Consider the following 17518-nt stretch of genomic DNA (forward strand, 5'->3'; position numbering starts at 1 on the left):
TTTCCTTCCTTCCTTCCTTCCTTCCATCCTTCCGACACTTCCTTCCTTCCTTCCTTCCTTCCTTCCTTCCTTCCTTCTTCCTTCCTTCCTTCCTTCCTTCTTCCTTCCTTCCTTCCTTCCTCTTCCTTCCTTCCTTCCTTCCTTCCTTCCTTCCTTCCTTCCTTCCTTCCTTCCTTCCTTCCTTCCTTCCTTCCTTCCTTCCTTCCTTCCTTCCTTCCGACACTTCCTTCCTTCCGACACTTCCTTCCTTCCTTCCTTCCGACACTTCCTTCCTTCCTTCCTTCCTTCGACACTTCTTTTCGACACTTCCTTCCGACACTTCCTTCCTTCCTTCCTTCCTTCCGACACTTCCTTCCGACACTTCCTTCCGACACTTCCTTCCTTCCTTCCTTCCGACACTTCCTTCCTTCCTTCCTTCCTTCCGACACTTCCTTCCGACACTTCTTCGACACTTCCTTCCTTCCTTCCTTCCTTCCTTCCTTCCTTCCTTCCTTCCTTCCTTCCTTCCTTCCTTCCTTCCTTCCTTCCTTCCTTCCTTCCGACACTTCCTTCCGACACTTCCTTCCTTCCTTCCTTCCTTCCTTCCTTCCTTCCTTCCTTCCTTCCTTCCTTCCTTCCTTCCTTCCTTCCTCCTTCCTTCCTTCCTTCCTTCCTTCCTTCCTTCCTTCCTTCCTTCCTTCCTTCCTTCCTTCCTTCCTTCCTTCCTTCCTTCCTTCTTCCTTCTTCCTTCCTTCCTTCCTTCCTTCCTTCCATCCTTCCTTCCTTCCTTCCTTCCTTCCTTCCTTCCTTCCTTCCTTCCTTCCTTCCTTCCTTCCTTCCTTCCTTCCTTCCTTCCTTCCTTCGACACTTCCTTCCTCCTTCCTTCCTTCCTTCCTTCCTTCCTTCCTTCCTTCCTTCCTTCCTTCCTTCCTTCCTTCCTTCCTTCCTTCCTTCCTTCCTTCCTTCCTTCCTTCCTTCCTTCCTTCCTTCCTTCCTTCCTTCCTTCCTTCCTTCCTTCCTTCCTTCCTTCCTTCTTCCTCCTTCCTTCCTTCCTTCCTTCCTTCCTTCCTTCCTTCCTTCCTTCCTTCCTTCCTTCCGACACTTCCTTCCTTCCTTCCTTCCTTCCTTCCTTCCTTCCGACACTCCTTCCTTCCTTCCTTCCGACACTTCCTTCCTTCCTTCCTTCCTTCCTTCCGACACTTCCTTCCGACACTTCCTCCGACACTTCCTTCCTTCCTTCCTTCTTCCGACCTTCCTTCCGACACTTCCTTCCGACACTTCCTTCCTTCCTTCCTTCCGACACTTCCTTCCTTCCTTCCTTCCTTCCGACACTTCCTTCCGACACTTCCTTCCGACACTTCCTTCCTTCCTTCCTTCCGACACTTCCTTCCGACACTTCCTTCCGACACTTCCTTCTTCTTCCTTCCTTCCTTCCTTCCTTCCTTCCTTCCTTCTTCCTTCCTTCCTTCTCCTTCCTTCCTTCCTTCCTTCCTTCCGACACTTCCTTCCGACACTTCCTTCCGACACTTCCTTCCTTCTTCCTTCCTTCTTCCTTCCTTCCTTTCCTTCCTTCCTTCCTTCCTTTCCTTCCTTCCTTCCTTCCTTCCTTCCTTCCTTCCTTCCTTCCTTCCTTCCTTCCTTCCTTCCTTCCTTCCTTCCTTCCTTCTCTTCCTTCCTTCCTTCCTTCTCTTCCTTCCTTCCTTCTTCCTTCCTTCCTTCCTTCCTTCCTTCCTTCCTTCCTTCCTTCCTTCCTTCCTTCCTTCCTTCCTTCCTTCCTTCCTTCTTCCTTCCTTCCTTCCTTCCTTCCTTCCTTCCTTCCTTCCTTCCTTCCTTCCTTCCTTCTTCCGACACTTCCTTCCTTCCTTCCTTCCTTCCGACACTTCCTTCCTTCCGACACTTCCTTCCGACACTTCCTTCCGACACTTCTTCCGACACTTCCTTCCGACACTTCCTTCGACACTTCCTTCCGACACTTCCTTCCTTCCGACACTTCCTTCCTTCCGTCCGACACTTCCTTCCTTCCTTCCTTCCGACACTTCCTTCCGACACTTCCTTCCAACACTTCCTTCCGACACTTCCTTCCGACACTTCCTTCCGACACTTCCTTCCGACACTTCCTTCTGACACTTCCTTCCTTCCGACACTTCCTTCCTTCCGACACTTCCTTCCTTCCTTCCTTCCGACACTTCCTTCCGACATTTCCTTCCTTCCGACACTTCCTTCCTTCCGACACTTCCTTCCGACACTTCCTTCCTTCTCTTTGTTTCTCTCTCTCTTTCTCTCTTTCTCTTTATTCTCTCTCTCTTTCTCTCTTTCTCTTTTTCCCTCTCTCTCTCTCTCTTTCTCTCTCTCTTTCTCTCTTTCCTTCTTCCTTCTTTCTTTCCTTTTTTCTTTTCCTTAACTTGCAGAAATAAGGACTTTATTTACGATGTAAGTTCTAGATTATGGGGTACAATGCCACCAGACATCCATGAACCATACAAGGGGAGAAGCAACTCCTTAGCAAATGGACCAGACACAAATTTTTGTCCTTTCTTCCTAAGCACCCAAAGTGTTGCCAGAGAGAGAGAGGGGGATCTTTGGTGGTTCAGAAGCTGTTTATGTCTGTCACAGGAATCAGCCTAAATGTCCTATTTTACTTTGGCTTTACTCTGTGGCAGAAAGGAAATCTCAAAACCAGACAGGATGAGTGATTTCTGGGGCCAGTTCAGGCCTGGTACCGCAGGTTTGCAGACTCAAGTTGTGTCAGCACTTTTGTCAGTTTCAGTGGATTTATTCACGTGCTGTGCACTGAATTAATTGATTCAGTGCATGTATTCACTGTGCATGTCCCTAAATGGAGATGGAACCACAATCTGTAGGTTATCAGGCTGAGATTTACAGAACTAAGCCACACAGAAATCTAAGCGTGACTCTGGATTGCAAGACTGCTAAAAGAATATGTCTCAGAAATCAGGTTTTAGCACAGAATGCAGGGCAGGATGCACAGAAATAAACCATCATCCTGTTGCAATGGCCAGATATTTAAACCTTCTCTGATCTCTGGATCCCATTACAATTTAGAAATAATAGCAGAATTTGAAACGGGTCTTTTTGTTTGATGTTTTAGAGTTGTCTACTCTCTCTTCTTACCCTGCAGTTGTGGTAAAAGGGAAGAATATCACATTATTTGCATTTGAAAAGACGCAAGAAATTGGCAAAGAATTTGAGTTATTCTATCTCACAAAGACAGGATAAGGGTCTTCATCAAACCCACACAGAGCATATCTGTGTTCATTAACAGATTTTCCAAAACAGTTATTAGTACTTGTTCAGTGTTCTTGGTTCTTCTTTTAAAGAAAGCAGGTTGTTGAAAGGTCCAGAGTGAATATTTGAACATTAGAACATTAGCGTTTAAACATTAGAATATTTAAGCATTAGAACTATACAGGGTTCCCAGAAACCCAGTGGTGAGAGTGATAACTTTGCATTAATGGTGATTAGCAGCTGAATTTTTCACAAAGGCATATCGAGAAAACTCTGAGATGGAATTAATTAAAATGAAAATTGCAGACACAACTAGATTACAAAAGACAATGAGCTAGAAACTCAGCTGCTACAAATCACTACAGAATCATTGAATCAAAACCTAGCTCAGTGCTTGCTGAGGACATCCATGTCCTGGTTCCAAAGTGTCTGAGAGAATTTGTGCTGTGCCATTTTAATAGTGCCAGTGAAAATTATGGTCTTCCTGTAATCAACTTATTCATGACTACACAACATAATTACTGGATTGTGTGCAAACCATAGGTTGGGGTATTTTCCCTTTCACTGCCTTGTTTCTGTTTAGCTCAGATATCAACAGAAATTTTAAAAGGATTTATTGTTTTGTAGAAGGTACATTTTAATTGTTGGGTTTATGATTACTTTTGAATAATGTGAGCCTTATCTCCCTGCTCAGAACAAGAACATCCATTCCAAAACAGTGACATGGGCTCTTCTGACCAACACAGTGAAAGCTGAAACAACATTTTCAAGAGGTGAGTCCAAGTTGACAGCATGCCAATGTGTGAAATGTTTAGGTCATGCTCTTTTCCTTCAAGCAACTTCTCTTGTTCCAGCAAAGTTGCTGCCTCAAATTATGACATATTAATTGTCTAATTTCATTTCTCAAAAATATATTAAGAGAAATGGATATAGTTTTTAGTTGTCAAAGAGGGAAAATATCTACATTCTGTATGTAGAGAGAACAGGCAATCCTTTCTGTGTGATTGTTTTATTTGAAAAGGGGCAAAGTCTCTGACATTTTGGTAAGAAAACAACTGAGAGTACAGAAGCAGTTTAAACTACTTTTCTCTATAAATTTTTTCTATAAGACTAACATAAATTATGGTTCAGATTGAAGCAGTGATGAAGAGAGGTCATTCATTTGTGAGCAATTGTCCAAACTTTGCAGCAGAACTGCAACTTACACTGTGATACAGCTACAGAGAGTGGTGGAGGTCCTCTGGCACTGTGCATCTATACAGCACGTTCCTTCCCACGCAGGTCAGTCAGGAAGAAGCTTCTCCTGCTTTGTCCAAGGGAAACTGATAACCAAACACTGTGACATCAGTCTCTTTTGGAAAGAAGGAAAACTGCATGATTTAGAAACAAGCTGCTGATCCTGAATGGAGCCTGAGCAGTGGAAGACAAAGTGGACACAATAGATAAAGTCCTCACTGAAGAAATAATTGCTCCTGTTTCTCTGGTGCCAGCTGTAACAGTGCTCCACTGTCAGAAACTCTTGGGAGAAAAGTATCATTAGGGATAATTTTTTTCCTCTCTCTTTTTCATTTCAGTTTCCTTTTTATTTGATTTAATTTTATTATTATCCATTTCCATTCTTGCTTCCTCCAAACATCTCCTGATCTGTTCAGCAACAGCCAAGGACACATCCACTGAATGTAAGTTTGTGCTTCCACTAAATAGGGATGACAGTTCTCCCTGCAGTGCTTTGTTCTCACCTGCTGCTCTTACAGACTGGAGAGGGCCCAAAGGAGGGACAGAGATGATCAAGGGGCTGGAGGACCTTTGCTGTGAGGGAACACTGGAGCAGTTGGGTCTTTTCTCCCTGGTGAACATGAGGTTCATCATTTAGAGCAGAGATACAAAGAGGACAGAGCCTCTCTGCTCACAGAGAGCCACATGGTGAAGTGCAGGTAACACTGGGAGGGGTTTTGTGTTAACAGGGAAAAGCAATTCTTACAGTAGGAACAAGCCTTTGCTGGAACAACCTCCCCAGGATGTGGCAGAGTCCCCCTTGCTGGAGGATTCCAAGCTGCAGCTGGACAGGGCTCCAGGGAATGTCACCAAGGCTCCCTCCCCTTCCACAGAAAGTTTTACCTTCTGAGGTGCCTCCTGCCCTGGGCTGTTCGGGTGGCTGTGTCCTTGCAGCAGAGGGCCACGCTCACTGCTCTGTTTCCAGGCTGATTTTCAGTTCCCTCAGTGCCCAGCTGGGCTCGCACCAATGCAGATCCAGTGCAGGGGACAGAAGGCAGCGAGCACCTGGCTGCAGGGAAAGCACACAGAGCCTCCCCTTGTGTCCCAGCCGCTGGCCACTGCTGGCTGCTGGCACCTCTCAGCAGTGCCCACCTTGCAGCTTTGACTCCTCTGACCTATGGGGAGTCATTCTGAGCTTCCAGGGCAATTCCCCTCTGGCTCCAGGTGCTACTTTATGACTTAGATGCTCTTCCATAGGATTTTGGTGCCTGTTATGGTCATGCTGCACTGGATCTGAGAATTGACACAGCTGCAGTCAGAATTACAGCCCAATTCCCAAAAAAAGAGATTGAGGAATTCCTTTATTTAATAGTCGGATTAAGGTTTGCTGATAGCTGTTGGACATTAGGATATTTGGTTGACAAGTAAGGAAATTTCCCTTGGACAGTCAGACTTCACCAGATAAGTTGTGAGGACACATGAAGCAGAATATTGGTCACCAGTACCACCTTTCTAATAAAGGAATTGAAGCTTTAATGTTTGCCAGCAATCAATGTGCTGTTCTCACGCACCAGTTTTTGTTTTCCTTCAGCTTCCAGGTAGAACTCAGAGTGCACTGAAAGCAAGATGGATCTCAAAATCAGCTGCAATCTTGTGTAGATGCTATGGTTACAAAATCTTCTGTGGCTTGAACTGACATTCTGTTTATCATGGGAGCGAATTACAGAAATACAACTTGGTCTCTGTGATTATTTCCTGTTACAGCAGTCAGGCTTGCTTATGGAAGGCATTTGCCATAAATACTGGTATCCTTGACAACACCAGAGTACAATAAAGGGCTTTGTAATGACCTACTTTTCAAAAATGTATTCCTTAACTTGGATGATTGTGTGATAATAATAAGATTGCCCTGGGCCAATTTTGGAAAATATTTAGATGAGCTTAAAATGGAATGTTGCAAGATATAGTAAAATGCCTCAACTTGCTACCAGGCATAGAGCATGAAATATTAGGCTGAACTGATATTAATGACTACACAACATAATTACCCATTTATCCTCTGGTTTTTGCTGTGTTTGTTTATGTTCTCTGCAATATGACCAAAATGGGTGCCTGAACAGTCAGAAAATCGTAGGATGATCAAGGTTGAAAAGGCCGCCAAGATCATGGAGTCCATCTTTCCAGGCCTGCCATTAATTAGAGCAGTTGAATTCACATGGCGTGGATCACACTCTGCCCACTTTTCCAGGCATGTTCCTGGCACACAGACACGTCTCCGTGGGGATGAGGTGAGCACAGAGTCACTGGGCAGCACTGACACGTCAGGGTGTGTAAATGCAGCCCCCGAGGTACCCTGGAACTGGTGTCTCACTGGTTAAATCCCATTTACCAGTGTGGGGTCAGCCCTCCAGGCCAGCAAGCCCAGAGCACAGCCTGAGAGGAGCTGATCCTGGCTTTTGCTGGGGAGTGCCCATTGGGGTAAATGCTCTGGCTCGGGGTGATGCTGACTAGACGTGGTTTGAGGGGCAGCCACCCGTTCCCTGTGCCTGCAGGTCTCTGGAGGGTGGAAGAAGGGGTCAGCCCTCGTGCCCTTTCAGTTTCAGGACACTGTGGGTTGCCTTCCCACCTCTTTGTCTGGTGAAAGCCGACGGTCACGCGGCATCTTGGATTTGCTCCATGGAAGCAGCACGTGGCAGAAGGCTGAGGTTCCTTTGGAGAACGTTCCCAGTGCTGCACTCAGCTCTTCCCAGAAAATGCCAGGAGAAACACGTGCCACTTGCAAGTCACAAATAGCCAGGCTGGGCCCCAAACCCAGCCAGAGCAAGGTTCCAGAGGTGAGGAGCTCCAAGTCCATGGAGATGCGCCAGCAGACAGGTGATAGAGAGAAATGAGCGTGGCCACTGACGGGGGAGAGAAATGCCTGGCTTCTTACAAAAGGGCAAGAATATTGGGATGAAAGGGATAAAGGAAAATCTGGCCAATTTGTTCTTCAGATTCATGAACTGTTCAGATATTTCCTTGACAGAGCCATGTTCTTTCATAGTATGAAAGGGCTGCACACTCAGCTGTGCTGTAAATAGGAGCAAAGTACTTCTGTCCATAAATTTGAGGTAACATAGAGATAGATAAGACTGAAACCAGTACTTTTTGCCTGTTCCTAGTGCCTTCTGCCATCTGAACATCCAATGTTCTCCATTGCACATCCTACACATTTCCAGTTCCTGTAGAACAAGATTTTCTGTTCATAATCACCAGAACAATGATGAGGGTGCCTATATGTTAATTACATATTTTGTGTTGGTTTAAACAATTTCTGGATTTGTGGCAGTTGAATTAATGTTGCTGCTCAATTGTTGGACAAGGAAATGTTAAGCTTGGGTTTGCAATTGCCATGAGCAGTTGACAATGATGTGTGTAAGTATTTTACACTCCCCCCACCAGTCCGCAACTCCCACAAACTGTCCATAATGGTGCACTAAATGGCATTTACATGAGCCTCTGAATAGGTCAGGTTTCCTGGAGGAGAGAGTGCAGTGGAAGAAGATAAACAAAGCTCACATGTGTTTTACTTGGAATTTAGATGTGATGTGATCTAAAATGCAGAAAATTAATTTTTTTCTTTGGTTCGGAAGGGGTATATATTTTGGCCTCAAAGAGCAGATTAGGTTAAAAATTAAAAGATTGATAAACATTGTTGATAAATGTTAAGAAGGCTTAGAAAATGTCTCTTATTTTGCAATGAATAGAGTGCAAGTCAAATTTCAGTGCAAACAATGGGAGTAGAAAATAATAGATATTAATTGACTTCATTTGGGAACACATTCTATAATTATGGTATCAATTCAAAATTTAGTGCCAACCTCTTACTTCGGTATGTTTATTATACTAAATCAAATAATCATCATTAAATCTTTTAAATTCATCAATATAAAAAAGAAAATAGAAGTGCCTGATAAAATGCCGTGCATTTGGGCTATGAGTATGTGCAGGACCTGCAAAGACACACAGCGATGGTGTCAGCCCCAGAGCACTTGTGCCAGTCACACACCCCTGGGATGAGTTGATGCTGAAGAGCCCCAGCAGTGCAGGGAGAACTCAGTACAGAAACAGCCCCAGCACCTCTCTGTGCTGTCCCGGCCCTTCCAACGCTTCCTGAGGTGCCACAGCTCAAAGGCTCAGCCTGGGGCTCACAGGAGCCATCAGTGTCCTGGCTCTCTTGCTGGGAGGTTTGTGATGGTATTGCTGGGGGTTTCCTCCTCTCCCTTGGGAGGAGGAACACACTGATGTTATACCTGGCTTATTACACCCTTATTACCTGGCTTTGGGCCCACCTGAGTTGGTTTTCATCGGTTTTCTCCTTAAAGTCTGCCCTCAAGCTCCCTTTTATCTCCTTGGTTCCCAGTTCTGCAGTTTTCCTGGATTTTTGCTGTCTCCAGAACCGTCTGTGGCCGATGAAGCTGAGGGAGCCTGCAGTGGCCTGTGCTCAGGCTGGCCTCTGTCCCTGTGCTGTCCCTGCCCTCTGCCCCAGTGCCGGTGCAGCCATGGGGCTTCACCCCACACAAAACAACTCCTGGCACCCTGAGCTGAAGTGCAGCTGCGCCAAGCCGGGTGCGCTCTCCTGCTGGTGAGAGCTGCCCCAGGCTGGAGTGGCCTGGGCTGGACAGAGCCAGGGCAGCCTGGAGACGCTGCAGCGTCCGGCCAAAGCAGAAGTAGCGCCCAAGTGTCATTGCCTGGGCTCGGGGCACGGGAGGTGCAGGACAGGGGCAGCACAAGGCTGAGGCACGTGGGACTCACCAGCCTGCTGCTAAGGGAGAGCCTGCTGTCCCTGTGCGCTCGGAACACGTGTGGAGGGTCCCCGAGACACCCTCAGAGTGGGCTCTGCCGGGACCTTTGCTTGTGCTGCTGCAGGTTTTGGAGACAATTGTGCATAAGAACGGGCACTAGGACCAGACTTGGGGCTGGCATGCTCTGCATTTCCAGGATGGCTCATGGACAGGGTGAGGTGGTACCGGGGCACTCTGCATCCAGCTGTGATCTGTGGATCCTTCAGCAAGAGAAGGTTTTTTCAGGCTGATTAAACCTCCATCCTTGCTATGCTTGCTGTGACATTTGCATCTCTCTTTCGTAAAACTTCAGAAACCGTAATCATCTTTGGCCCCGTGAAATGTTACAAACATCAGAAAAAGTCATCATAGTTTCCATGCAAAAAAATACATAATTTTTGACATTTGGGAACTGGAAGGAACCAATTTCTATTGCTGACAATACACAAAGAGGGCAGGTTGGTGCCTTGGGACCTATGTCTGTTACTGTTGTCTGAAAAATACCTTTTGAAGTGGCACCCTATGGCCCTGGATGGCCAGAATGGAGGGCCAGGAGGCTAGACAGGTGTTTAATACTGAGTCTTTGAGCTTTTAAACTAAATAAAAGTTAAAAATTCATAGAACTATGTATTTATAAAACAAAAGTGTAAAGAAGAGATGTTGTACACTCTCCATGTACAACAGAGAGAGATAGAGTGTTTGTGTGTGTGTGCGCGCGTCACACCTTGAACATACCACATTATAATAACAGACTCTAAAAACATCCATTCTTTTTTATAACCATTATCCATTAGGAAATCCCATGTAAAACTTATTTCTTTGTTCAGAAGTACCTCACCTACTGACAACAATTAGAATTGCTTACAGGGCCTCAGTTGCAAATGCAAAACATTCAAAACTCAAGCTAATTGCTTACATTAGAAAACACACTTTGCGTTTCTCAAGAGTTAGATTGTGAGCAATTTTGTGAGCTATTCATGCAAATACCCGGGGGCTGTTTGCATCAAACACTGGGATTTTGTTAGCAGTGAAAGAGGCAAAGTGCACCATGTGTGGGAAAGTAATTCCCTCACAAAATATGTGCTTGGAGGCTACTTAGGTCAAAGGAATTTATTTTTAATTCCATGGGCTGAAGAACTGCCCATCATCTGCTTTTTCAGAAAAAGAGGGTTGAGTCTTTGGGCCCTTTCAGAGCCTTAGATGACTAAAGCTGAAGGGATTTCCCCAAAAAGCAAGGAGTGCTTTGAGGAGCGGGGCCATACCTGTCTGCAGAACTGACCATGGGCCAAGGGAAGGTGCTGCTGCCCAGAGCCAGCCCGAGGTGTCCCTGAGGATTTGTCACATCCTCTGCCTCCCCTGGCAGTGCTGCCACAGAGCCCAGCAGGAGGGATTCCAGGGATTTGTCAGCATGGCGAGGGAAAGCGTCAGCTCCTACTGATATTTCCATCCAGGGCTGGCACTTTCAGGCCAGCAGTGACAAATTCTGCAGCTCTGGCTGCACAGTTGCTCTTGGCAGTGCTGAGGCAGCCTCTGCTGTGAGAGCAAGAGCGTCTGCAGGGGCAGGATGGTGCAGAGATGCCTCTCAGAGAACGGAGAGAACACCTTCAAACAGCAGCTGGCAGAGTTAATGAAGGGCTGGTAAATCCCTTTGAAGGGGTTGGGTTATAAAAACCTCTCTCTGTGAAAATAAGAGACAATAGGAGTGAAGAGGGAATGGGAAAGGGGAAGGGAAAAGGTAAAAAAAAAACTAGGAAAAGGAAAGAGAAAGGGAGAGAGGGAGAGGATAGAGTCTTTGGAAATTCTGATTTTATCTAAAGGACATTTTCTGACAACATAAATGTTTGCTACAATAAATAGTGCTTTCCCATATGCTTTGGCTTTCTAGCACTTGATATTAACTGAACACAGTGAGTTTTAAAAGAGAAAGGTAAAAAATTAGTAAAAAGTTTTCCTTCAAGACCAAACATCTGCCAGAGACTGAATGCTATGGTTAATGGCTTTTTAACATTTACAGGAATGATTGAAGCATTAAAATAATTAAACAGGGTTCTCAGAAGCCAGCATAAGTTGTATTGGTGAGGAGATTAAATAGAGATTCTCATTGCATGTGTGTTTTATAGTCTTGAAAACAGAGGCTTAGTAACAGTATTTCATGCACACACAATAACATAAAGAATGACAGCTCATGCCTTTTTGTCCTGGTAAGTATTTGCTGCAGCAGCCACCTTTCTTCCAAGTAAAGATGTATTCAAAGCCATTTTCCCCCATTTTCTGTTGAAAACAGTTTCATATCAAAAAAGGATTAGTACCGTATGTAGTCTTTTCTTCTTGTCAAGGAACGAGCTCAAATCTCCAGGTAAATATAAAAGGCTACAAGATTTTAGAAGTATGTAAATTGCAGTGTTAGTGAACCTGACTTGAATTCAGTTTTGACTTCTGAAGAATTAAAAATCCAAATGGGAATGACACAGCCTCACCTTTCCTTAGTGATATGTGAAAGGCCAGAACAAGAAAAGAGAATATAGTGCCTGCTGAGATCAACATGTACTGAGAAATTATTGTTATTATTGAAAGAACAGTTTAAATTACAGGAAGGTCTCTTGCCTTGGTGAGCCCTCAGCCCTCTGTGATACACCTCACCTCAATGTAGACTTCAGGTGGTTTTCTGTTTTCTTTTTCTTCCTCCAAAACACCAAGAGATCAAAATTCTTGGTAAAAACAGGACTTCTACTTTCAGTCAAAGCCAAAGAGAAGCTCTGCAGGGCTTCTTCCTAGATACAGATAAAATACTCTGGTGATCTTATCACACCCTGTTCTCAAACTTTTGGCACCAGCTTCTACTCTGGAACACCATGACTTCCTTGTACTCTGAAAGAGGGAACAAATCAAACCTCAATAGCTGGTCCTACCTTTAAAGCCAGTGTCCCTCCCACCAGAAACTTCTTTTCCTGTGCTCTGCAATCCTCACTGTTTACAATAAAAATGCTTCTTTTTATTAGGTTTACATCAGTTCCATGTGCTTTTATGAGCTTTTATGCCTTTTTATCTATATATGTTTAATACCACTATCTGCTTGTTGCAACATTCCAGGAATCCCTTTTGACTCTTCTCTCCATATTCCTGCAGAAGGTCAGGTCACCCTGGGTTTTACACCAATAAAAATCCAGGTTGTTCAGATCCTAGGTGTGATGGGCAGGCGCAGTTTCCCTGCTGACACAGGGACTGAAGACAAACCCCTCTGTTGTCACTGAAAACAAAAGACAGGAGGAAGTTTCTGCCCATTGGAAAGTCCCCGTTTGCCCTGAAGGACTCTGCCTCTTCTTTCTCAGCAGCAGCTCAGCAGCTGGATGCCAAGGAGGAAAGAGAGGGAGGGGTGGTAGATTTCTGTGACAATTTAACAGCACTTGCAAACAAGAGCTGAGTCTGTCAGTAACATCTCTGCAGAGGCAAGTCCTTGCAGAGGATGCAGAGCTGTGTCACTTGCGTTTAGTTTGCATCGAGTTAAAGGCACAGCTGTTTTGCGGAGAAAAGAAGAAACTTCACAACTTTATAGAAGTTGTAAAGTTCGGTATGCTTCTATTGTGACACGCGCTGGACGCAAGTCTCTTAACAAGGCATGCGTACCTCTGAAGACCTCGGGTCTTCTTTTATCTTTCTTCTAAATGCATATGCATACAGTTTCACAATAAGTTCACACATATTCATTCTGTGTGACATTTAGCACTAGTTCTTCTTTATTAAAGGAATTTCTAAGTCGGGGGCAAATCGACTTTGTGGTCTTTTCTGTTTTTCTTTCTTTGTCTCTTTGCTGTCTTGGCATGAGAGTTTTTCTTTCAGCTTTGGCTTCACAGACTTTTCACTTTTCTTAGACACTTCACCTAATTTAGAATGGATCTTTACTCTGTTTCATCCCCCCCTTTCCTAGGAAATAAGTCAATTCTTTTATTTAATGAAAACTTTCACAACAGTAAGAGTCTTTTAGTGCTTCACTATGTACGTTTGACAAAGGTGTTAGTACAGCTATTCATTTTAGCATTCTCTAGTTTTAAATTAACAATATAATAGATAATCTTAAGCTTATTTCAACTAATATTAGTAAAACTACAATGGGGTGGCACAACTTATTAAAGATTCTATTTGCAGTTGGTGACTACTTAAAGATCACATCTTACTAGTGATGATCTATATTTTGTTTTATTCTTTGTAGAACTCTGGTTATCTCTTTTGTATCATGTTGGACAGTAATCAAGGTTTTCTTTCTGCTTCTTTGGATTCTTTTTAAGCTTTTTAATAGGTCTTGGTGCTTAATTAATTGTTTTACTAATGTAAGGTTCATCTCACTAGGGGTAGGTGTTAGTCTGTGATACAGTGTGTAATTGGCTTAAATTAGCTGGTGGGATGTTACTGGTACTAAATACAAAAAAACTACACTCAATAATCTTAACAAAATTACAAATACAGAGATTAGAACGGTTTCTACTAGACAGAATAACATCATTGCTATCAATTTGTACAGTAGCACAAGCAGTTCTCAAGCATACACTCTTTTTTAGTATATACAAGCACACTTCTCTGGTCAGTGACTGGATGAATTTCAAAGTGACAAATACTCTGTTCAGTGTTCAAACACACATCTTGAGCATTAATGGTATTGCTTTTACAAATGAATCTCATCTGTTCTCTAGTAATGCAGGATTCTAAGTTTACTGTTTGCTACTTTTCATTTATCTTTCATGCTCACACTCTATGTTTTGAAGAGTAGAGTATTGTTTTTTCATGGTTTAATCTTAGAGCAACGATGGGATGGATAACATAAACAGTGGCATTATGTATGGTAAGCACAAAGGTAGTGGCTACATTAGAAACAGGATCATAGGTGAAATTCACTATTGTCTGCTAGGATTGAAACTTTTTTTAATATCAATTGCATTATCTCACACAATTTCTTGAATTTTAGCTGGAAAATTACTTTCACTCTTTTCTCATATGATCAGAGCTGCTGTTGCTAGTATCTATAACTGTGCTTGTATACAACTGAAAGCTAAAGACACATTATCTTGAATTATACTAAGTGCTTCTACTATTAACTTGTGATCTTGGTCTCTGGCTTTTTCATACTTCTTTACTTTGGCAGTACTTTTGAAATTTGTCACTGGCTAGTTCTTAATGCTAACAGAGATTACTATAAAGGCTGCTTCAATTTTGTTAGGCTACTTGCTGCAGTGGCTAGTTTATTCACTAGTATTTCTGAATCAATTCTATTTAAAACTCTTAATTTTGTCTCTAATATGCTAGTTAGATGTTTGTTATGGGGAACAGGAACTGCTTTCTGTCTATGACTATCTCTCTCTGCCAGAGGGGCTCACACTGCGAATTTAGACACACTTCACAAGTGTATCTGACAGAGGTTTAGGTCATATTTGAGGCAGATGTTTGTTCTGAAATGTAGACACTTTAGGGAATCTCTTTCTCTCTCTAAAGTACTTGATTTCTCAGACGTGTGGCAAGCAGGAATGTCTCTCTTGGTCTACAAAACTTCACTCACTTTGCCTTTAGCTTCAGGTCTAAGCTTCAAGTAAATAATGAAGGGAAAGTCTGAGAGAAGAGCTTAAATTCATTGCAGTGCTTCAGAAGAAACTGGGATCAGGTTTCTGCTACTTGAAACACTCAGCACAAAAGTGATACTCAAAATCTTACAGCTTGCTGCTGAGCTCTGAGGGGGGATCTCTCTCTCTACTTCTTTTAAGCAGAATCTAACTGCTTCAGACTGGGACAATTACTGATCTAGATCTCAGTATGAAAAGGGATAGCTATAAATAAAGAAAATCACTTTCTTTGCTTGGGTTAATTCACTACTTGCAGTTCAGCACTTTTTACTAGCTATTGCTTGAGTGTTTAGCTAACTAGCTTGGAAAATGACTTAAGGAAACTGATTTCTTGGTGTTCTTGGTTTTAGGCACTAGAAGAGTTGGCTCCTTCTTTTCTTGTTCTGCTCTTGAGATATGCTTGTTTTTGTAACTACATTGTCTAGTTCTCAAAGGAAGTTTTTAGGAAGGAGGAGCAGGCTGGTTGGTTTTTTGAGATGTTAATTTGCATTATCAACTCTACATATTTGAGAGACTATTCTGGATTGAATAATAGCTGTTGTTTAGTTACATTCTTTACTACGTTAGGTTCAAGTTTGGAGTTTGGGTAGAGTCTGAACTAGTATGGGGTGTATAAGGCTCTGCTGTGGTAAAAAGTGCAGTGTTTACTTTGAATTCAAATGAAAGTCTGATAGTAATTTGAGCTCAAAGGCAGGTCACTTCTACAGGCTGTATCAAGGTGAAATTACACTAACAGTCTGATTTACTTAGGTTATCACAGACTTCTTGGAGTTCATATACACTAGGGGAGGTATAGACACTAATTACATCTGGTCTCTCATAAGTTACTTTATTGATGACTTGGCACTCTACTTTGATTTCTTCTCTTTTGATTCTTTGAAGAGTCTACAGTTCTTGTTCTTGCTATTCTTGCTCTTCATATACTTGATTCTCGTGGATTACTACAGTAGATATGTTTAAATCTTTTATCTCAGAAGGTTTTCTTATGGATCTAGTATACTGATTAAATGCTAGGGACTAAGGCTATTTAGCATTACTTTGAATAGAGATACTCTCAAGTTTTGAAACTTCAGTTATGATTACACACAAAACAATTCTACAAACTAAAATATGAGCTACTCTTGATTGCAATGTACTCATTTTGTCTGAGTAAGTTTTAGTTTCAGTTCATTGTCTCTTGGTGTCACTCTTTAAGGGGTTTCTGGGCCTTCTTCACTCGAGTGTGATGGATCCAGGCATTCTGCTCTTTGATTTTGATTGCAGTGAAGGTGGTGAGAAGTACTTGCAGTGGTCTCTCTCACTGTGGTTCTGAAGTCTTCTCTGTAAGAGACTTAACATATACATCATCTCTATGCAATCTAACTTTCTGCTCTGAGTTCTAGCTACATGTTTCTCAATTATTTTGAGCTGTTTGCTTAATGTCACCATGTAGGTGGACATTTTGGACATTTTCTTTGTATTCTATATGGTCTTCTATAAGGCATTCTAAAAGGACTCAGCATTCTTTTAGCTCAAGGTTTAGTTTGAATTTGCAATAGTGCTAGTGGAAGAGCTTGGGCTAGGGTAGATTAACTTCTTGTCTCAGTCTTATTCATTCTCTCTACTTGGCAGCTTGATTGGGGGTGGTATGGGGTGTGAAGTTCTTAATCTATGCTCAGGTGGCTACTAATCTGTTGCACTATTTTGGAAATGAAATGTGATTCTTTATCTGAGGATATTGTGGCCGGAACTTTGAAACGTGGTATTATTTCTTGTAAAAATAATCTGGTCACCTCTTGAGCTTTGACAGTTCTGGTGGAGAATGTTTCTGGCTACTCTGAAAATGTATCTATCAATACTAGTAAATACTGATACCCCCCTTTCCTTGGGAGTTCTGAAAAGTTAATTTGCCACTGCTGTACAGGCTCATGGCTTCTCTTAGTCTGACTCAGTTTTGGCCGGGGGCGTATTTTGGGGTTAGTCTGGAGGCAAGGATCACATTGTCAGCTTACCTGAGCGATAGTGGCATATAAATTCTTGACAACGATACAACGATTGTTTCAATTAGATGTGTGTTCTAGAAAGCTTGTGGAAATTACTACTTTAAAGTCAACACTTCATCTCAATGCACTCTGTATCACTGGCAGCTTTGGTCATTTTGAGAAAGGAGCTACACTTCTATAAAAGGCTTTTAAGTAGTTAGGCTTTAGTGTGTTTTCTAGTGCTCTTCTTTTACTAGTAACTATGAAAATGGGAAGGGATTGCTAGCTCTCTTTCAATGGTAGCTTACTCTTTGCAGTTGTACGTCTCTTTTGATTAGTATTATTGTATTATGGCTTACTTTTGAGGAAAATCTGTACTTCACCCTTTGCTGCTTTCTTTGCTTCTCTATCTGCTAGCTCATTTCTTCTTTCTAATTTTAAGCTCACTCTCTGGTGTGCCTTAATATGCTTTTTCAGGTAGCTGAACTGCTTCTAGCAGCTGGATTGTCTCTTCTTTCTCTATGAGGTCAGCAGTCTTCTCTCTTTCTAGATGGCTCTATGTGCATGTATGACTCTAAATGCATACTTTGAGTCTGTGTAGATGGTTGTTCTCTTCTTTTTTGCCTTTTTTAGGGCACGGGTCAGGGCAATTATCTCAGCTTTCTGCGCAGAGGTACCTATTGGTAAG

Source organism: Melospiza melodia, chromosome Z (assembly GCF_035770615.1).
Source record: "Melospiza melodia melodia isolate bMelMel2 chromosome Z, bMelMel2.pri, whole genome shotgun sequence".
In the NCBI taxonomy this organism is placed as follows: Eukaryota; Metazoa; Chordata; class Aves; order Passeriformes; family Passerellidae; genus Melospiza; species Melospiza melodia.